General features: G+C 39.6%; 1 pseudogene; it reads left to right on the top strand.

Annotated features, from left to right (window-relative positions):
- Positions 1 to 23,165, top strand: part of LOC105484285 (rho GTPase-activating protein 7-like) — a 71,679-nt pseudogene that overhangs the window by 19,501 nt on the left and 29,013 nt on the right.

Genomic DNA, 23,165 nt, shown 5'->3' with positions numbered 1-23,165 from the left:
AGCTGGTCTCCAGTTCTTCGGGCAGTCTTTAATCCAGTGACCACGTTCTTTGCAATAAGCACACTGATCCTTTTCTAATCCTTGCCTAGAGCCTTGCTTTTTCTGCTTTCTGCTTTGGCCATTCCCTGCCTGGGGAAAAGCTGCTACTAAGACTTTAGTCATTTCTTTGGTTGCCTTGAACTGTTTTTCTTCTGGAGTATCCCTATTATTATAAACTCGCTGGGCCATCTGAAGGAGGTCCTGAATCTGCTTTCCCTCTAAACCCTCTAATTTCTGGAGTTTCCTTTTAATATCTGGTGCTGCCTGGTTTACAAAGGACATTACTACCGCTGCCTGATTTTCCGGTGCTTCCGGGTCCATAGGGGTAAACTGTCTGAAGGCTTCCATTAATCTCTCTAAATATACAGCGGGGCTTTCTGTCTTACCTTGTAACACAGAATATACTTTAGCCAAATTGGTGGGCTTGCGAGCTGCAGCCCGGAGACCCGCCATTAGAGTCTGGCGATAAATGAGCAGTCGTCCCCTACCTTCTGCCGTGTTGTAATCCCATCTGGGTCGGGTCAAAGGAAAAGCCACGTTAATGAGGTCAGGATTCGCAGTTGGCTGGCCGTCATCTCCTGGGACTAGCTTTCTGGCCTCAACTTGGATTCTTTCCCGCTCCTCCTTCGTGAACAGGATTCGGAGGAGCTGTTGACAGTCATCCCAGGTCGGCTGGTGAGTAAACATAACACTGTCTAACGACGAGGTTAGATCTTTGGGATTATCTGAGAACCGAGCATTTTGGGACTTCCAATTGTATAAATCACTAGTGGAAAAAGGCCAATACATGAGACGGGAGAGCCCGGTATCATCGAGCGATCCTATTTCTCTGAGAGGCAGGGCTACAGTGGAGTCAGGGAGTCGGGAAGCTTGGTCCCGCTGTACGCGGCCTCGCGTTTGGCCGGCCGGCCCCCCCGGGTTACTTTCGCTCTCTGCTGCTTCCGCTTCTCGGTTTCCCTCTACGGACGCACCACCCTGGGGGACTGGGTCTTGCGGGATAAGGTGCGGATATGGTGGGGGAAGTGTGGGTTCTAACGTTAGGGGGTCCTGGCTGTCTGGCAGCACAGGGGCCGAGGGAGCAGAGGGAGTCCTTTGTCTTGTAGGTCGCGTTACTAGGACCTTGCAGGGCTCAGGGATGAATGGAGTTACCCAGGGCAGTGGGTTTTCTACAAGATCCTGCCACACTAGAATATAAGGAATTTGATCAGGATGTCCTGACTGCCCTGGCAGGAAAATCTTAGTTTTTACCTTAGTAATAATAGAGAGACAGAAAGTTCCTTTGGAGGGCCACCCTACGCCGAAAGAAGGCCACTCTGAATGGCAGAAAGTAACTAGCTTTCCTTTCTTTAATTCTACACTTAAGTTACGCCCCCGAGCCTTCACATCCTTAAATTGGTAACAAGGAGTGAGAGCGGCATGCTCTGGTTGTTGCCCATCTTTGGACTGCTCCTACAGAGAGAAGGAGGGACGAAAATGAGTGTGAAGTAGAGGGGAGTATCCGACAGGTCCGGTCCTGGAAGGGGAAGAAAAGGTTTTATGTTTCGTTTTGGACTTACACTTAACACTTAACAATAACGGACAGACAGTGATAAACGATGAGCCTTCGCGAGCGCGTGTCGGACTTCCGACCTGAGTCAGACGGGGCAACCAAGGATGGAGGCCCCCGGATGGGCACTGGGGGACGTCTCCCACCAGTCCCGAGTGGCTGTCTTTTAGCGTGTCCGCCAAGACCGTGCCACTTACAGAACAGACCAATACAGATTACAGATTGCGGATTTCGCGAAATTTCAGGGAGACAGACAGAGATAAAGACAGAGACAGTGACAAAGCCGGCTTACCTACAGATTAAGATCCCTTGACTTGGGGGTCTGGTGGGCTTAGGGGAAATCCCGGACGAGCCCCCATTTGTTATGCCCAGACCGTTTATTCCCCGAAGAAGACCACCGGAGTCCAGAGTCAAAGCTAAGCAGCGAGGATCTTTATTACAGGTTTGAACCTGGAACTCTCACTCGCTCGTGAAACGAGACGGGCAGGAGAGCTCCCCCCTTGCGCTCCGAACAGTGTTATATAGTCTAAAAACAGTGGGCATAGAATTATTATACAAATCAGATGTATGATTGCCTAGTGTTTGAACAAGGCGATTTGGCTAACTATGATTGGTTCCCGCCATTTCTGATATCTCGGTACAACCCTTGAGGCGGGAGAGCAGTTTTACACAAAGGCAGTTAATTATATTGCATCAGGTTGCACAACTGGTTTATGGCAGCATGAGTGTATCTTACTTAAACACGTCTTGTGACCCGGCCTCAGAAAGAAAAACAGGTATTTACAGAACTTACGAAATCTCTGGTACGTGCAGAGATTAGAGAGCAGAACAAAACAGGTACTTACAGAACTTACGAAATCTCTGGTATGTGCAGAGATTAGGGAGCAGAACAAAGGGTTTAGCAATAGGGTGTAGCGGGGGAGCGGGTACGCATTTTCATGTTTTTGTGTCCTTTCAAGTACACTCCAATATTTTCACCCTGATGAAGTCCTGTTCTTTACTTTTATACTTACTCTTATTCTCATTCCCGTTTTTATGCCATCCTCTACCTCTCCCCAGCTATCTCCACCACACTATCAAACTCAATCTCTCCTAGCCATTTCTAATGCTTCTTTAACAAACAATTGCTGGCTTTGCATTTCTCCTTCCTCCAAAATCACCAAGGCCTCGACTTACTCACTGCTAAAAAAAGAGGACTCTGTATTTTTTTAAATGAAGAGTGTTGTTTTTACCTAAATCAATCTGGCCTGGTATATGACAACATAAAAAAACTCAAGGATAGAGCCAACCAAGCAAACAATAACGTTGAACCCCCTTGGACACTCTCTGATTGGATGTCCTAGGTACTCCCAATTCTTAGTTCTTTAAAACCTATTTTTCTCCTTCTTTTATTTGGACCTTGTGTCTTTCGTTTAGTTTTTCAATTCATACAAAACCGCATCCAGGCGATCACCAATAATTCTATACGACAAATGCTCCTTCTAACAACCCCACAATATCACCCCTTACCCCAAAATCTTTCTTAAGTTTAATCTCTCCCACTGTAGGTTCCCATGCCGCCCCTAATCCCGCTCGAAGCAGCTCTGAGAAACATCGCCCATTCTCTCTCCATACCATCCCCCAAAATTTTCACCACCCCAACACTTTACCACTATTTTGTTTTATTTTTGTTATTAATATAAGAAGACAGGAATGTCAGGCCTCTGAGCCAAAGTTAAGCCATCATATCCCCTGTGACCTGCACGTACACATCCAGATGGACGGTTCCTGCCTTAAGTGATGACATTCCACCACAAAAGTGAAAATGGCCTGTTCCTGCCTTAATTGATGACATTACCTTGTGAAATTCCTTTTCCTGGCTCATCTTGGCTCATCCTGGCTCAAAAGCTCCCCCACTGAGCACCTTGTGATCCCCACCCCTGCCCACCAGAGAACAATCCCCTTTGACTGTAATTTCCCTTTATCTACCCAAATCCCATAAAATAGCCCCACCCCTATCTCCCTTCACTGACTGCCTTTTCAGACTCAGCCCTCCTGCACCCAGGTGAAATAAACAGCCTTGTTGCTCACACAGAGCCTGTTTGCTGGTCTTTTCACAAGGACGCGCATGAAAGGCTTAGGGTTGCCTGGATAAATATTCAGGTTTTTCAGGTGGTAGTTGGGCCCATAGAGCTCCCAAGAGATTATGTTCTTTGTCTTTGGCTATCAGGGTGGGTAAAGAAAGACCATTAGGTTAGGGCAGGGTTATATGTGTCTGAGCTCAGATTTTCTTTATGTGTGGCTTGCTGCAGCTGCCGTGGGGGCGGGGTATGGTTCTTAGGCTTGCTAATAGAGTTATATTCCCAGGGGGATTACGGCTGCCTCTGCTGCATCATACAGGTTCCCACAGAAGTGGGGTAAAGCCAGCAGTGACAGGCTTCACCACACAGAAGTGGGGTAAAGCCAGCAGTGACAGGCTTCACCACACCAACAGCACTGAGTTTATTTCCAGGCAGCTGGTGAGCAGGGCTGAGAACTTGCCCCAGGCTACAAGCCTCCCTGCTGAGAAAGCAAGCAGGGCTTTCAGGTTTCCTGCCTCCCCACATGCTACAGTTTCTGTGCTTGCATCTGTACTCCCAGGTTGCCCCCTCCCCTGGATTCTGTCCAGGAAACTTCGCATTCAGTAAAATGTGTTACAAAGTTCGTCTGGAAATTTCCTTCTCCCTTTTGTCTTTCTGTAATTCCACTGTCAGCCCTCCTCAAGGACCCCTGCGAGAGAAAGTCAGGAATGACTTCCCTGGGGACCAAGGGCTCTTTCTGCTGCTTCCTCTACTTCTGTATTTTGCTTGGCTCTAAATTTGTCTCAACTTCAGGTAAGGTCATATTCTTCTCCCATGATCTAAATCTTCACATTCCCCAGTGAGGTTGTGTGTTCAGGGGTGGACATTCTCCCTCTCACGCTTTGGGCACTCGCAGTGTTCTGGCTGTCTCATGGAGACTTCCGCAGCAAGCTGCTTCATTCAAAGTGTCTATGGATTCTCTTGGTTTCCTGGTATGTTCCTGTTGTAGTTCTTGGAGCAAAGTTCATAATGTGAGTCTCAACAGGCTGCTCTGTCCATCTGAGTGGGAGCTGCAAGTTAGTTCTGCCTCCTATCTGCCATTTTTCCCAATAGATCTGTTTTGATCATTTTACATTGTATACATGTATCAAAACATCACATTTTTCCTCATGAATGTATATAATTATGATTTGTCAGTCAAAAATAATATTAATAAAATATTTAGTTGATTTGTTTTATGAAAATAATATATTTGCATTTTGCAAATAGAAAATTATATCACACTAGTAGATATTCATTTGCAAAGTGTACCTCCCAATCTCTTAGTGATTTTGATAGTTCCACTCACCTTGAGAATTACTGGATAGGTGATTAGTCAGGAACCAGTCAGTGGACAGAAGCCATCTTAGTTATTTAAACAGAGCCTTTAATATTAAGAATGTTAAATTAGGCATAAAGTTTACTAGATAACTAAAAAGGGGACATGAGAATATTAAGGCACCACAGCTATTACCACTAGGGTTGGAGGAACAAAAAGAAGAGATTGAAATTACTAACACTTAGATGCTTAGAAGAGAGGACCCACAGACCTGACAACCTGACATCTGAGTAGGGGGCGCTGCCATGTTGGTGCTAATATTTCTGGGCTGGGAGGACATGATAAAACTTGTTTGCCAAGTGTTGGAAAAATTGCAACTAAATTAAGCTGATGCTATTGAAGCTCCCTGCTGTTGCTGGCGTAAATAAGTGTTGTCAGGGTGATGATAACAAAAATGGCACACACACAGGAAGCTTGTAGAAAGCAAACAGGAAGAAGACAGAGGAAGCAAGTTGACTCTTCCCACTTCTAGGATCCCTTTTTGGCAGAGTGCAACATGGAGCCAGCTGGCAAAGCCAAAATGGAATTTACAAGGTCTCAGTCCTAGCATCAGAGGCTAGAGTGTAGAAGTCTGGTGTAGAGCTAAGAGACAATAGCTTGATAACTGTCACAACCTGTATGGTCTTTTTGAGATCCTATTTTCCTGTTAGACCTGCTGCGTAGGGCAGTAATCAAGAAGGCATCTTAATGGCTTGCCTTTTTTGAGATATTGTCTATTTAGGTTCCTTTATTTAGAGAATATGTAACTTGTTTCAGATCTTTGGTCGTCTACTTCATTGACTTCAATTAATTAATTTACCTGTTTTAGCTCTGTGCTTGTTTTACTTTTTTGTTGTTATATCTTTGTTTTCAAAAATTAAAGATAATCCCATTACTCTTAGAAATGTTTATTAAATAGGGCTTTTAAGTTACTGAAAATAATTTGTATAATTGTGTAGGTTACAAATTAGAATACTAAACATGTTATTCCAACTTACCCTTTCAATGCTAGAATTTTAAATGTTTCCATACAGTAAATATGACATCATTTTATGATTTTTTTCTTTGGATAGTAAATCTTGGTTTTAAAAATATTCTTTCGACCATTGGGTATTTAACTGCCTTATATTAGAACAGCTTTTTTAGTCTAAGCTACTGCCTGACTTCCATACTTGGTTAAATATTCTTACTACTCCCCCACCTTTTTTAAAATTTGGCTTAATGTGCTCCTCTTTAATGTGAAAACAATATTTATTCAAACAAGTATTTCAAACAGGTCTCCCACCCATGGATAAAATTGTTTGGTTCTCTTAGAATTTGCAACTTTGTTAAACTGCCATCTATAGTCTGATGACATCTGAAATTAGCTTTTAAAACAGTGACCGGGGTTACCATAGTGACTGTTCCTCTCATAATCCAAACTCATTTATTAACCTAGGGAGTTCTTGTCAAGGAAGTCAAAGGTTGGCACTAATTGATTTGAGGTTACTGCCTGAATATTAGTTCATGTTGAACTGATTTGTTTTTCTAAAGCATATCTAACATATGTTAAGCCTGTATGGAATAAAGCTCACACAGTGTAGTGTAGCCAAAAATAACCTGTTGGCTGGCCATTTTTAGAACTTTCACTATTTCTATAAATATTAGTGTTAGTGTGTTCTATTACTTAATATGTTGCTTCTTGAAAGTCACTGCAGGAATTGATCATTCAATTTGTGAATAAACTGAAGTGCTATCTTGGGTTTTTCCCTCATGATGCCGGAATGCTTTGGGCATTTGCCTACCTGTGTAACTCAAGGTAGGTGGATAAAAGAAGGTGAGATGAAATGAAAATTTTGGTATTTTTATTGTTGTTTTTACTTATTGGCTTTGATAAAGTGTTTCTTCAGAGTTTGAAGGCATTTCATTAAGGGTCTTTGCTCATTTAAAGAAGTGATTTTTTTCATTGTTTTCGCTACTAGATCACTGAAAGTAGATCTCAGTTACCTCAACATTATTTTCTTAACTGTCAAGACAGAATATTACTTATACATGTTTAAAATGTTTTTAGAACTAAATTTGTAAAGAAACTAATTTTATTTTTGAAAGTGTATTCTTATTTACAATTTTTAAGAAATTTAATTTTTATTGACAAATAATTGTATATTTATGGAGTAAAAAGTGATGTTTGCATACATGTGCACATTGTAGAATGAACAAATCAGGCTAATGAACATATCCATCACTTCACCTACTTATAATATCCAATCTTTTGGAAATTTTGAAATATAGATTATCACTAATTATAGTCACCTTGCTTTGCAATAGATCACCACAACTTAAAAGTATATTCTTTTTTTCCCCCTTTTTATAATTTCAGCTTTTATTTTAGATTCAGGAGGTATATGTATAAGTTTGTTACATGGGTATATTCTACAATGCTGAAGTTTGGGGTACAGTTGATCCTATCACCCAGCAGTGAGCATAGTACCCCATAGTTTTTTAACCCCATCCTCCATCACCCCTCCTCTAGTAGTCTCCATTGTCTACTGTTACCATCTTATGTCCATGTGTACACAGTGTTTAGCTCCCACTTACAAGTGAGAACATGCAGTATTTGGTTTCCTGTTCCTGGATTAATTTGCTTAGGATAATGGCCCCCAGGTGCATCTATTTGCTGCAAGGACATGATTTCATTCTTTTGGATGGCTTCATAGTATTCCATTGTGTATATGTACCACATTTTCTTTATCCAGTCCATCATTGATAGGCATTAAATTAAATGAATTCCATGTCTTTGCTATCATGAATAGTGCTGTGATGAACACACAATTGCATGTGTCTTTTTGTTAGAGCAATTTATTTTCCTTTGGATATATACCTAGTTATGGGATTACAGTATATTCTTTTTTTTTTTTTTTTTTTTGAGATGGAGTCCCGCTCTGTGGCCCAGGCTGGAGTGCAGTGGCCGGATCTCAGCTCACTGCAAGCTCCGCCTCCCGGGTTCACGCCATTCTCCTGCCTCAGCCTCCCGAGTAGCTGGGACTACAGGTGCCCGCCACCTCGCCCAGCTAATTTTTTGTATTTTTTAGTAGAGACGGGGTTTCACCGTGTTAGCCAGAATGGTCTCAATCTCCTGACCTCGTGATCCGCCCATCTCGGCCTCCCAAAGTGCTGGGATTACAGGCTTGAGCCACCGCGCCCGGCCTACAGTATATTCTTAAAGTAACATTTTGTGTTAAATGTTTTTAGTAATTTTTCTTTTTCTTTCTTTTTTTTTTTTTTTTTTGAGACGGAGTCTCGCTATGTCGCCCAGGCTAGAGTGCAGTGGCGCGATCTCGGCTCACTGCAAGCTCCGCCTCCCGGGTTCAGGCCATTCTCCCCTCTTAGCCTCCAAGTAGCTGGGACTACAGGTGCCGCCACTGCGCCCCGCTAACTTTTTGTATTTTTAGTAGAGAGGGGGTTTCACCGTGTTAGCCAGGATGGTCTCCATCTCCTGACCTTGAGATCCGCCCGCCTCGGCCTCCCAAAGTGCTAGGCACAGGCTGGAGCCACCGCGCCCGGCCAGTAATTTCTTTTTCAATATTCATTTTAAATTTGCACTTAAATATAAGTGATTGTCAGCAGAATCTGCTAATTATTCTCAACATGCATTCTTTCATTTCATTTTTCCTTTTAGCAACAGAAGCTCTTGATTTCCATCTGAACGCATGACCCAAGAGCCAGAGATGATGTTTTCCAGCCTTGTTAGAGATATATGTGGCTACATATCTAAGCTTTTATCTATGTATAGGATGTGAGTAGAAATTAGAAATGCAGATTCTGGGTCTTGCTTTAAAAAAATGGATATGTGGATCCTTCTGTTTCGTTTCAAGCCTGGACCTTGACCATTGTAGTGAATCAGCTTCACTCATAGAGATAAGGGAAATACTCTCAGGGAACGTCTGAAAAACAAGATGGAAGGACCCTAGTTCCTGGGTATCCCACAGAGCCAGCCACTTTACCATTTTGCTCCACCTGCCTACCTCTGAATATTACATAAGAGAGCAACACATTTCTAGCTTATTGGAGCTATTGTATTTTGGGGTCTTTTGTTACATAAGATCAGTTTACACCCAAACTAATATAAGCAAGATTTTAAGTGTAATATTTTCTGATGACTTGAAGAGGCGAGGCTCAGACATGCTGGTATCTACATTCTGAACTTAAGCAGTAGACCATATATGTAAGGTTGGCAAAAGGGCTGCCAAAATTCAGTTCTGCTCTCATTAACCTACCACCCACCTCCATACTATGTAAATAAAGTACGAAGAGTCATTGGAGATTTAAAAATGGAGGCCTATATTGAGAATTTCTTGGGAGAAAGATGTCAGTGTTTTATGATTAATTCCTCTTCTGCCTTTCCCATGGTAAGGAGAGTGGTGCTGGCCTCGACTTTAAAGCAGGCGATGGGGATGTGAAGAGACCCATTTAGAGAATTTCCCATGTGGCTCTGAGAATTTAGGGAATATTGGTCCTGGCAACTGTCCTATTCCTAAGAATCTTAAGTAAAAGTGTGGGCTGTAGAAGTGTACTGGTGAAAACAAAAGGAGAAGGTTGTATTGAGATCATTTTGAGCTTCCATAGTTCGTTGGGAAAACCTCAAAGTGGTTAAAGGAAAGGACTTCACCCATTTATAACAAGTAACTGAGTGTAAACCCTTTATGGATAGTAACATGCCAGGTGAATTTCTTTGTGGTCACCACCCATGGAACATGAGGCTTCAGGATAAATTCCATAATATCACATTATGGGTTACACATTAGGTTCCATTGAGGATGATGAAACTTATAAGGTGAGTAAGTCAGAGTCTGGTCAGGAGTCAAGAACTATAACAATTATTTTAATAGAGAATTTTAAATAGAATTATTAGCCTGGTATCGAGAACAGATACCTTCTTTAAGTCTGAGAGTAAAAAAGGTAAGAGGTGAGTTGGCATTTTTAACTCTTAGAGGCTCGAAGGCAGGATCCTTGAGCTGGGACTCAGGCCTTTTAGGAGGAGTCATTGCCTGATTAGTGTTGGTACTTCAGGAGTATGGCTACTGGGCTGGGAACTCTGGGGAGGGGCACTGGCCGTCTGGTGTTGGTATCTCTGAGGGACACAATGAGGGTGGTTTGGGGAGTGTAAACTTCAACCTATTGCTACTGTAGTACCACCTGTTTCTGCCAGGGTGAAGTATCATTGCTGGGTGATGCTGAGAGCAATAGGAAGTATACAGGAAATAGCAAGTTCTTTTCTCCCTCTTCCTTCCCTCTAGTCTCCTCTGAGTGCTCCTATTGACAGAATATAACAGGGTGTTTGGTATTCCTTTTGTATAGGATCTTGGTTTGAATTGTCTCAGGCCAGCGTATCTCCATGGGTTCCGTATTTTGGCTTCAAGATTCACACATTTTTATTAGCCATCGGAGGGGAATGCATTTAGTTCCCAAATGTAGCCCTCTCCATCTCAGGAGCAAGTTATGCAACAAAAGACTGTGGCTTCCAATGGCAGGGAATACATGAGAAATTTTACAGGCTTTTTTGTTTTTTTCTTAAGTCTCTCTAGGCTTGGGGTAAAGCACAGATACCACCCATACTCTTGCAGTGGCTCGAAATTATAGGACAGCTGTCTTCATGGAAATCCTCTTTGCAAATACTTTTGATGTGTTTCCTTTTTGTTCTACTGGCTATGTTTTCTTAAAAGAACAGGCAATGGTATATTTTGTCTGTTTTCATAATTGTTTATACTGGAGGGTAAGTCCAATACTAGTTATTGTAACATGGCCAAAAGCCTCCTGCAAATCCTTTCCGTAATTATCTTTTCTCCACTCAAATTCTGAGTGCTAGATGGCTACAAAAAATCTTATAACATTTTAATAGCTCTGCTTTTATAAGGGCTAGAAGAGGAGGGAACACTTCCCAAATCATTCTATAAAGCCAGTGTTATTTTGATACTAAAATTAACAAATACATCACAAGAAAAGAAAACTACCAACCAATACTCCTATGAATATAGAGCTTAAAATCTTCAACGAAATATTAGCAAATAGAATTCAGCAACATATAAGAAGGATTATATACTATGACCAATCAGGGTTTATCCTAGGAATGCAAGATTAGTTCAATATACCAATCAAATATAATATAAAATACAAATGCAAAAAACAATCTGTATAACAGATCACATTAATAGAATAAAGGATGAAAATCACACAATCATCTCAAAAGATGCAGAAAAGGCATTTGAAGCAATTCAATTTATCCTGATAAAAATACTTGAATATGAGCGAACTTCCTTAACCTGATAAAGGGCAACTGTGAAAAAACAGACTAACATTTTACTTAATGGTGAAAAACTGATAGCTTTACCCTTAACACTAGGAATAAAAGACAATGATGTCTACTCTAATCACTGCTATTTAACATTGTACTGAAGGAGCAAGCCAGGGAAATTAAGAAAGAGATATATAAGGCATCCAGATCAGAAGGGAAGAAGTGAAACTATATTTATAGATGACATGATCTTGTGTATAGAAAATTCTAAGGAATACATACACACACAAATTATCAGAACTAATAATTTTAGCAATGTTGTAGGATACATAATCAATATGCAAGATTCAATTATATACTTCTATTTTTTAGCAATAGATAAACCAGATAAATATGGTTTTTTAGCAATAGATAAAAATGGATTTAAGAAGTTAATTTCATTTATGAGAGTATTAAAAAGAATAAAATAGGAATGAATTTTACAAAAAATTGTGAGAATTGCACAGTGAAAACTTAAAAGCACCATATAAAAAAATACCAAAATAAGAAAGACATGGATTGGAAGACTTAGACTTGTTTAGAGGACAATAGTCTTCAAATTGATCTATAGATTCAGTGCAATCCTATCAAAATCCCAGATACCCCTTTTTGCTGGAATTGACAAGGTAATCTTAAAATTCATATGAAAATGCAAGGAAGCAATAATAGCCAAAATAATCTTGAAAAAGAAAAACAAAGTTCAGCACAGAACACTTCTCAATTTCAAAACTTACTAGAAAACAACAGTAGTCAAAGCAATGTGGTGCTGGTTTAAGGACAGATACATTGATCAGTGGAATAGAATTGAGAATCCAGAAATAAACCTTAAATTTATAATTAATTGATTTTCAACAAGGATTCCAAGAAAATTCAATTGGGAAAGAATAGCCTTTTTTTAAAAGTGGTGCTGGGACAACTGGATATCTATATGCAAGTAAATAAGGTTGAGTTGAACCCTTACCTAAATGCAAAACTTAAAATGGATCAAAGATGTAAATGTAAGAGCTCAAGCTATACAATTCTTAGAAAAAAAAACAGGCACACATCTTCATGATCTTTGATTAGGCAACTATTTCTTAGATATGACACTAAAAGCATAAGCATGAAAGGAAAAAATACATACCTTGGATTTCATAAAGTGTTAGATTCTCTCCCCTTCAGGAGGCAGTGCCTAATTTTGCCTTCTTTAGTGTGGTCTAGATTTAGTAATTTCTAATGAAAATAATACGGAAAGGGAAAATTAGTAACTATAGTCAGAAACCTGGCTGACGTTATCTTAATCAAGTGATCAAGGTTACTGTTTAGTCTGTTCTCACATTGCTCTAAAGAAATACATGAGACTGGGTAACTTTTTTTTCTTTTTCTTTTTTTTTTTTTTTTGAGACGGAGTCTCACTCTTTCGGCCCAGTCTGGAGTGCAGTGGCGCGATCTCGGCTCACTGCAACACTCTGCCTCCCGGGTTCAAGCAATTCTGTCTCAGCCTGTAGACTGGGAATTTTTAAGAAAGGAGATTTAGGCTGGGCGCGGTGGCTCAAACCTGTAATCCCAGCACTTTGGGAGGCCGAGACGGGCGGATCACGAGGTCAGGAGATGGAGACCATCCTGGCTAACACCGTGAAACCCCGTCTCTACTAAAAAATACAAAAAAAAACTAGCTGGGCGAGGTGGCGGGCGCCTGTAGTCCCAGCTACTCGGGAGGCTGAGGAGGAGAATGGCGTAAACCTGGGAGGCAGAGCTTGCAGTGAGCTGAGATCCGGCCATTGCACTCCAGCCCGGGCGACAGAGCAAGACTCAGTCTCAAAAAAAAAAAAAAAAAAAAGAAAGGAGATTTAGTTGGCTAATGGTTCTGCAGGGTATACAGGAAGCATGGCAACATCTTCTGGGGAGGTCTCAGGGAGCTTTTACTCATGGTGGAAGGCAAAGCTGGAGCAGGCATCTTCACATGGCTGGAGCAGGAGGAAGAGAGAGAAGAGGAGGTGCTACACATTTTTAAACAACCAGATCTCATGATAACTCACTCACTCTCACAAGAACAGGATGGAAGGGATGGTGCTAAATCATTTATGAGAAACTGCCTCCATGATCCAGTCACCTACTACCAGGCCCCAGCTCCAACACTGGGGATTACAGTTAAACATGAGATTTGGATGGGACACAGATCCAAACCATATCATTTACCATCACCAGTAATAAGTCATACTGATATGTACTTCCAAGTGTGATGTGATGAGAGGGGTACTTCATCTGTATAGAATTCTTGTCAAGGATTCCTAACCCTGGTATAATCATGAGAAAACATCAAACAAGCCCAAATTGTGAAACAGTCTATAAAATATACACCACAGCAGTGCTCTTCAAAAGTTATAAAGTCATGAAAAAACAAGGAAAGGCAGAGGGACTCTCAGAGACTGGAGGAAACTAAGGCGATATCAAGTCTAAGTACAACATAGTAACCTGCTTTGGATCCTGGAACAGAAAAAGGGCATTATTGGAAAAACTGATGAAATCTGAACTTTGGTTAATAGTGTACCCATTTCAATAACTTAAGTATTGATAAATGTACCATGATTATGTAAAATATTAAGATTGGAATACAAAAGGAAGCGGTACTTTCTGTGTAACACTTCTGTAAATCTAAAATTATTTCAAAATACAAAGCTTTAAAAATTACTGTAATTTACATGCTCTGTCATTTCCTCTTCTGCTTCTTTTGGAGAATTATGATTTTCCTCCCTCATAAAGAATCCGCTTAAAATCAATACTGATTGGCTCTGAATTCTGTGAGCTATTTATTTTTCTTATGCAAAAGAAAGTCTTTACAATCCTCATCAATCTAATCATCATATTTTAAAACCTGTGATAATATACTTTTGGTTCCATGATTTCAGAATACCATATTATTTGGTTGAAAAATCTGAATGTTATAGAGTTCTTGATCCATTAAATAATTTGAATATGTAATTAAATTCAAGTCTCATATTTCAAATTATTCTAATTTACATTAGAAGGTAAGTTGTTTTGCCTTTTAATAATGATAAAAATCAGATTAAACTAATACTATGCTAGGAGGTTTAGTATTTATATTTTATATTCCACAATGTTCAAAAAAGTATTGAGTTAGGTTACAATAAAAATACACACATAGCTATTTAAAAGCCTTGTTCCAGAAAAATAGTTAAGAACACGGAAAGATAAGTGTTACACTTCTAAAAATTATACAAAAATTTTTACAATATTTTCATAGTTTTATAAAAGGGAATATATACTCTCTATATATATAGGTATATAATCTGGAAGAATATATGTCAGAGTTTTTAGCAGAATAGTCATCTTTGGGTTCTGGTCTTTAAAATTTTTCTCTGCCCTTTTCTGCATTTTCAAAAGTATGTACAAGGAATTTTCAGTACTTTTGCAATTAGAAAAGCAATAAATATTAAAAACATACATGCACATATATAATATGATTGTTAAAGTTGGACACTCCATTTAACCAATATCATAGAGATAATGCAGAATTTTAAAAACTTAAGCTTAAACCTGTAAGAATAAAAACTTACATTTTAATTATTTAGAATGAAAACATTTGCACAATACTTTCCCAACTTAAGTCCTATTTGATTCAGGGTTAGATTTATGAATCTCAAATATTGAATTAAGCTGTGATGCATTGACACATTGTTAAGTGCATTATATTATCACTTATTAAAATCAAATACTTTCAGATCGTACAGAAGAAATATAAAGAAGACAAGATCTGGCCTACTCTCGAAATTGTCTAGCAGCTCTTACTCTCACTGGCCATTGTGTCCACATGTAATTTACCACGATATGGTTCACCTAATTGTTGGAGCCTGCATGCAACTCTGCTTGTCCTATCATATAACGTTCATGGATTTCACTATAGACCTTTTAGCCTTTTTATTTCTTTTTTTAAGCCAACTTCTAGTTCAAAGCTACAGATGATCAGAGGTCTTACCTGGGTTAAGTGGGGGCATTACTGTATTTTTATAGCTAACTTAATAAAAAAAAAAACCCAATGATTTGAGACTAGTGCTTACTTGTGATCTAAAATCAAATTTCTTACACTTTTGACAAATCTCTGTTGCAGAAGGCTATAGTTGAAGCATGTGTAGTGAAGCTTTTATTAGACACTATGTGGCTCTTTCATGGCAAGGCACTTGCCTCTCTTGTTGAGACAATAATTATACTTATGCCATAAGATTTTGAGGGGATTAAATGGAATGTATGTAAAGTGCTTAACACAGTGCCTGGAGCATAACAAGAGCATAATTCTTATTTGAGAAAGGAAGATAAGGCCAATGTGGATGGAGAGTAAGGCAGAGTGCTGTGCCATTAGAGGAAGGAAAGTGGGTAAGGGCCAAGTCAGGCTGTGCTAGGATTTGGGACTTCATTTGGGAGAAAAGTGAGAATTACTGAAGGGTTTTAAGCAAGGAATGGTATGATCATATTTGAATTTTGAAAAGAATATTCAGGCTGCTCTTTGGAGATTGAATACCAGAAGAGCAGGTGTACATGTCTTTTCTCTGGTCTGTATGTTTATGAGTTGAGCATCTTTGATTTAAACCAGTGGTTTAAAATCCTTCCCATAAGCACATATGTGGAGTCTTAGCGTCCGACTTTTATTTTGACATAGTAATAGCACACTTGAAAGGTATGTAGCTCTTAGGTTCTAAGTATTTTTTGACCAAACTTGTGAATGCAGGGAAACCTACATAGGGAATAGGCAGAATGCCAAGGAGCAGACTAGACTTCAACGTGGCCTCCTGGATTTTCAGGTATCACTTGCCTTTTACGTGGAAGCTTTGCTCCCTCTTCAGGTGTTATTACTTTAGTCCCAGATAATATAGGACAACTCTGTGGCATAGTTGCTACCATTTGCCTATTCCCCCACTCATCCTGGATTTTTCCCACTCCTTGGAGTGCCAGAATCCTTACTGTAGCACTACATGTAGCTATCAAATTGTTAGAGTTGGCAATAGCATTGGGACTTACTAACATTCCTGATCCCGACACTTGGCTTATCATTGTCATCTATGTGATCTCATCTCACTCTGCCTTAGTTTCTGTATGGGTCTTAGCTATTGGATCTTTATCTGATTGCAGCTACCATAAATGCTTTGGCCTTTACCATATTTTGGTGTGCATCCCTTGGCTCACTTCTTGTAGACATAAAGGGCTTACTTTTCTTCCTGTCTGGATCTGGGATCTTCGTTTGGTCTTTCCTCTCGCCTCCTTGCTTGATCTGATTCATTTCTTTGTATCATTGCCCACTACTAAGTTGATCATACCCAGTTCATCCTGAACATCTTTCTTCAGCAGTAAATATATAGGGGAGAAACTGAAATATTAATGAATGAAATAATATGTTGTCTGAGATTTGCTTTTAGAGACCCTAGGAAAACTAATAAAAAAGTGGTAGAAGCCTAGGTGAATGAAAAATGACCCAATGTTGATATTTTGTAAAGCTGGGTGATGTCTACATTATTCTATTCTATTCTGTGTGTATATGAATATAATCCGTAAGAAAAAAAAAGAGAAACACGTAGATATTAGAACATATTAACTTTCAGTCAAGTAGAGGTCCTAAGGATGGAGGTATGAGAAAAAACAATATGTGATAGCCAAAAAAAGGGTGCTCTGTGTTATCTGGACATATTAGGCCAATCATTTTCTATTCTAATACATTGTCCCCTTCAGAGCGACTCCTTACAGATGTCACTCCTTCATTGTCCTTGATCTTGCTATTCTGATCATAGTTGTTTGACCCAGGGAGGGATTTTTAAACAAAGGCTTCTATCTGTGTGGCAATGTCTCAGTATTGGTGCTATTGACAGTTTGGACTGGATAATTCTCGGTGCTGTTGACATTGCATCGTAGGATGTTTAGCAGCATTCCTGGCTACCCACTAGATGCTAGTAGCACTACCTCTGCTCCCAAGTTGTGATAACCAAAAATATCTCCAAACATTGCCTCATGTCCCCTGGGGACATTTAGTAGTTCCCCAGTTGTGAACTACTAAAGTATAGAGATATGAAACTTTAGCTAGGCTCTATCCTTGTGGATGCTTGTTACTTGTGGGCATTTAGATGACATTTTTTTGGTTTATTATTATATATTTGTTTGCTTTTAACTTTTTTAAATTTCCATAGATTATTGGGGAACAGGTGGTGTTTGGTTACAAATAATTTCTTTAGTGGTGATTTGTGAGATTTTGGTGCACCCATCACCCAAACAATGTGCATTGAACCCTATTTATTGTGTTTTATCCCTCACCCCTTCCCACCCTTTCCCCTTGAGTCCCCAAAGTGCATTGTGTCATTTTTATGCCTTTGCATCCTCATAGCTTAGCTGCCACTTATAAGTGTGAACATACGATGTTTGGTTTTCCATTCCTGAGTTACTTCACTTAGAATAATAGTCTCCAGTCTCATCCAGGTTGCTGCAAATGCCATTAATTCATTCATTTTTATGGCTGAGTAGTATTCCATTGTATATATACAGTTTCTCTATCCACTCTTTGATTGATGGACATTTGGGTTGGTTTCATGTTTTTGCAGTTGCAAGTTGTGCTGCTATAAACATGCATGTGCAAGTATCTTTTTCATTTAATGACTTTTTCTCTGGGTAGATACCCAGTAGTGAGATTGCTGGATCAGATGGTAGTTCTACTTCTAGTTTTTAAAGAAATCTCCACACTGTTTTCCATAGTGATTATACTAGTTTACATTCCCATAAGCAGTGTAGACGTGTTCCCTGTTCACCGCATCCATGCCAACATCTACTATTTTTTTATTTTTTTGATTATGGCCATTATTACAGGAGTAATGTGATATTGCATGATGATTTTGATTTTGATTTCCCTGATCGTTGGTAATGTTGAGCATTTTTTCATTTTTTTGGGACATTTGTATATCTTCTTTTGAGAATTGTCTGTTCATGTCCTTAGCCCACTTTTTGATGAGATTGTTTTTTTGTTGCTGATTTGTTTGAGTTCATTGTAGATTCTGGATGTTAGTCCTTTGTCAGGTGTATAGATTGTGAAGATTTTCTTCCACTCTGTGGGTTTTCTGTTTACTCTGCTGACTGTTCCTTTTGCCATGAAAAAGCTCTTTAGTTTAATTAAGTACCACCTATTTGTCTTTGTTTTTATTGTATTTGCTTTTGGGTTCTTGGTCATGAACTCTTTGCCTAAGCCAATGTCTAGAAGGGTTTTTCCAATGTTATCTTCTAGGATTTTTATGGTTTCAGGTCTTAGGTTTAAGTTCTTAATCTATCTTGAGTTGATTTCTATAAGGTGGGAAATGAGGATCCAATTTCATTCTCCTACATATGGCTAGGCAACCGTCTCAGCACCATTTGTTGAAAAGGGTGTCCTTTCCCCACTTTATGTTTTTGTTTGCTTTTTCAAAGAATCAGTTGACTGTAAGTATTTGGGTTAATTTTTGGGTTCTCTATTCTGTTCCATTGGTCTGTGTGCCTATTTTTATATCAGTACCATGGTGTTTTGGTGAATATGTAGCATAGCTTGAAATTAGGTAGTGTAATGCCTCCAGATTTGTTATTTTTACTTAATCTTGCTTTGGTTATACAGGCTCTTTTTTGGTTCCATATGAATTTTAGAATTTTTTTTTCTAATTCTGTGAGGAATGATTGTAGTATTTTGATAGGAATTGCATTCAATTTGTAGATTGCTTTTGGCAGTATGGTCATTTTCACATTATTGTTTCTACCCATCCATGAGCATGGAATGTGTTTCCCTTTGTTTGTGTTACCTATGATTTCTTTCAGCAGCACTGTGTAGTTTTCCTTGTAGAGGTCTTTCATCTCCTTGATTAGGTATATTCCTAAGGTTTTTTTTTTTTTTTTTTTTTTTTTTTTTTGCAGCTATTGTAAAATGGGTTGAGTTCTTGATCTGATTCTCAGGTGGGCTTTGTTTATATTTCCTTATTTTTTTTCCTTTGTCTTTGTTGGATTGGGTTAATTCAAATACCTTGTCTTTGAGCTCTGAATTCTTCTTATTTGATTCTATCACTGTGATTGCTGTGACTTTCCAGAGCACTTTGCATTTCTGTGTGTCCTTTGTTTACAGAAGTTTTGATTGCTTTTTATTTATGCTATCTATCTATTTCATTAAATAGTTTTCCCTTCACTTCTTGTATCTTTTTTTTTTTGGATTTCCTTACGTTGGGCTTCACCTTTCTCTGGTGCCTCCCTGATTAGCTTAATAACTAACTTCCTGAGTTATTTCAGATAAATAGGGGATTCTTCTTGGTTTGGGTCCATTGCTGGTGAGCTATTGTGATTTTTGGAGGGTGTTAACCAACGTTTTGTCATATTACCAGAGGTGGTTTTCTGGTTCCTTCTCATTTTAGTAGGCTCTGTTAAAGGGAAGGCCTAGGGCTGAAGGCTGTTGTTCAGATTCTTTTGTCCCATGGGGTGTTCCCTTGATGTGGCAGCCTCCCCCTTTTCTCTATGGATGGGGCTTCCTGAGAGCTGAAGTGTAGTAATTGTTATCTCTCTTCTGGATCTAGCCACCCAGCAAGTCTACCAGGCTTCAGGCAGCCTGCTTTTATTCCCTTATCTGTCCCCACCCACATCCTACTTATTGGTTCATTTTACAGAGAGCTGATTGGTCTGTTTTGACAGGGTGCTGATTGGTGCATTTACAAACCTTGAGCTAGACACAGGTTGCTGATTGGTGTGTTTACAAACCTTGAGCTAGACACAGAGTGCTGATTGGTGCATTTACAATCCTTTAGCTAGACACAAAAGTTCTCCAAGTCCCCACTAGAATAGCCAGACACAGAGCACTGATTGGTGCATTTACAAACCTGAGGAGGTCCTAGGAGTCAGTTGTAACAGGATTGTAAATATGTGCTCCAGTGAGTTTTAACACAGTATGTCAGTTGCTCTTGGCCTTTCTGTTTATGGATACTATCTACAAGATGTTAAACCACAGGGAGGTAGAAGCTTTATTAGCCATTTCTGCCTGCCAAGATTGTGGGATTTACTGACTTCGTGCCCTCCATGTTCCGTGACAGCCTGGGCCTCTCCTACTGGATTAATACCCGATGAGTACCTGAGCACTCAACAGTGAGACAACGCAAGGTCAGGGGCTTTTGAAGCACCCAACCCCTGGGTGTCAGAAAGCCTGTGACTTTACTCAGATAAATTCTATTTTAGCATGTTGGTGGAGGTACTTTGTGGCCTTTTGTTGAAGTGAAAAGTAGTATAATAGGCCGGCCAGGCTTAAAATGAGTTATTTAATCTCTCTTCAACTTTCTCATGATGCCTTATTTTCATAACCATTTGTAATCAGAGCACTTCAGAAGCAGCACAAAATGAGTAACTTGCTCCCAGGACCCCATTTTTACTTTTCGTAAAGGGAAAATACATCCTCATGTACGTGTGAAAATAATCAGAAAAGACGCATACAAAATGTAAACCATTTGAATTAAACGTGTATGTCTGTTTGCTTCTCCGTATTTTCTACGGTAGTCGTGTTTTGCTTGTATCATAAAATCAAAGCTTATTCAGGGAAAATAAGCATGCTGAGGTACACACGGCTAATTTTGTTTTTCTTCTAATTCTGTTCTAGAAATTGAAGCCAAGGAAGCTTGTGATTGGCTACGGGCAACTGGTTTCCCCCAGTATGCACAACTTTATGAAGATAAGCTGGGAATGCCATTTTTTAAAAGTTGGCATAATCGTAATCCTTTGTTCGCGAACATTACTGATCTGTGACTTATTTTCAGCAGTTTTATAGTTTAAATGTTTTATTTAAAAAAAAAAAAATGTAGTAAGCATGCAAGACCCCCACCACTGAAAACAAAAACTAGCACCTTGATAACATGCCCATGCCACTCCCCCGTCTGCCGCCTGCCACTCCCCCATCTGCCACTCCCTGCCTAAAGTAATCAGCATCCTGAAGACTATCATTTTCTTCCTTTCTTTTTATATAATTCTATTGCATTTCCTGAAAAGTACATTTTTACAAAGTTATTTTTACCTTTATAAAGAGGGTACTGTGCTGTATGTAATCTCTTGGGGTTTTTATTTTTCACTTCATATTGTATTGTTAAGATTCTTCTGCCCGGCGCGGTGGCTCAAGCCTGTAATCCCAGCACTTTGGGAGGCCGAGACGGGCGGATCACGAGGTCAGGAGATCAAGACCATCCTGGCTAACCCGGTGAAACCCCGTCTCTACTAAAAAATACAAAAAACTAGCTGGGCGAGGTGGCGGGCGTCTGTAGTCCCAGCTACTCGGGAGGCTGAGGTAGGAGAATGGCGTAAACCCGGGAGGTGGAGCTTGCAGTGAGCTGAGATCCGGCCACTGCACTCCAGCCTGGGCGACAGAGCGACCCTCCCTCTCAAAAAAAAAAAAAAAAAAGATTCTTCTATACTGTATGGCCTGTTACTCATTTGCTTTGGCTCCTGTGTAATACACCATTGTGTATTACACAAGAAACCACAGTTTATTCACATCCACACTCTGGTTGGCAGGTATTTTGGCTTTCTCTGTTTTGCTTTTATAAGCTGTGCTGTTGTGAACATTCTTGCATCTATCTTTTGTGGTACATGCATAATAATTCATCTCACTTCTATCCCTAGGAGCAGAATTACTGGGTAATAAAGAATATGTATGTTCAATTTTACAATGCAAGTTTTTCGAAAGTGCGTGTGCCGATTTTCACTCTTACCAATCTATGTATCCACATTCCCTCAACACTTGATATTGTCAGACTTTAATTTTTGCCAACCAAATGGATATAAAATGATATACAGATTTTGACTGCCATTTCCCTAATCCTTAATGGTAAGAAGCATTTATTCATGTCACTTGGCCACATTTGTTTGCTCACATTATGCTTCTCTGCGTGATTTATAAGAGCTCTTTTTATTCTAAATGCTAATCTTTCATTGGTCATGTGTTGCAGATACCTTTCCCACCATTTGTAATTGGGCATCTCACTTTTCTCTAGGTCGTCTTTTAATGAATATTATGTTTTCTGTGGCATTCAGTTTTTCAATTGAGAAAAATGGTTAAAAAAAAATATAGGATCTGGGCTGAATTCTTACCATCTCATTTTCTTAGCAGTGCCCTGGGGATTTCTTGGATACTGAGATCATTCTCTCAGCTTCTGCATACCGTGGGGAGTGCTCACGCTCCATGCATGTCAAGATAAATGGGCTGTTCATTTATTTATTTGTTTGTTTTGAGACAGAGTCTTGCTCTGTCGCCCTGGCTGGAATACAGTGGTGCGATCTTGGCTCACTGCAACCTCTGCCTCCTGGGTTCAAGTGATTCACCTGCCTCAACCACCTGAGTAGCTGGGGTTACAGGTGTGTGCCACCATGCCCGGCTAATTTTTGTCTTTTTAGTAGAGCCAGGGTTTTACCATGTTGGCCAAGCTGGTCTTGAACTCCTGACCTCAGGTGATCCACCCACCTTGGCCTCCCAAAGTGCTGGGATTACAGACATGAGCCACTACGCCTGGCCTAGGCTGCTCATTTAAATGGGAGTTTCATTATTCTCTATATGAAGTCAGTTTAAAATAATTACAGCTATGAACTAATGCGTTTTATGGGTAACTTTCAAACAAAGGTTGGGTGAATAGTAAAGTGATTCTCAAGTTAGAATACCCGGTCTTCCTTATGCAGCCTAGATTGATTGTATGATATTTTTTTCCAAGAAGATGGATTCTGAATTGTTTTATTGTTGGACTGTGTAAAATATCTTAGTTTCTTCATTCCAGAGAATATTTCCAACCAATTTATTTTGATTAACTTGCATGCTTATTTTGGTGGAGTTGCTTGTCTTTCCTTTAGAGAGAAGTTTTAACCTGTTAACAT

Source organism: Macaca nemestrina, chromosome 6 (assembly GCF_043159975.1).
Source record: "Macaca nemestrina isolate mMacNem1 chromosome 6, mMacNem.hap1, whole genome shotgun sequence".
Lineage (NCBI taxonomy): Eukaryota > Metazoa > Chordata > Mammalia > Primates > Cercopithecidae > Macaca > Macaca nemestrina.
Note: the sequence above shows the minus strand (reverse complement) of the source record. Positions and strands in the feature narration are given on the sequence as shown.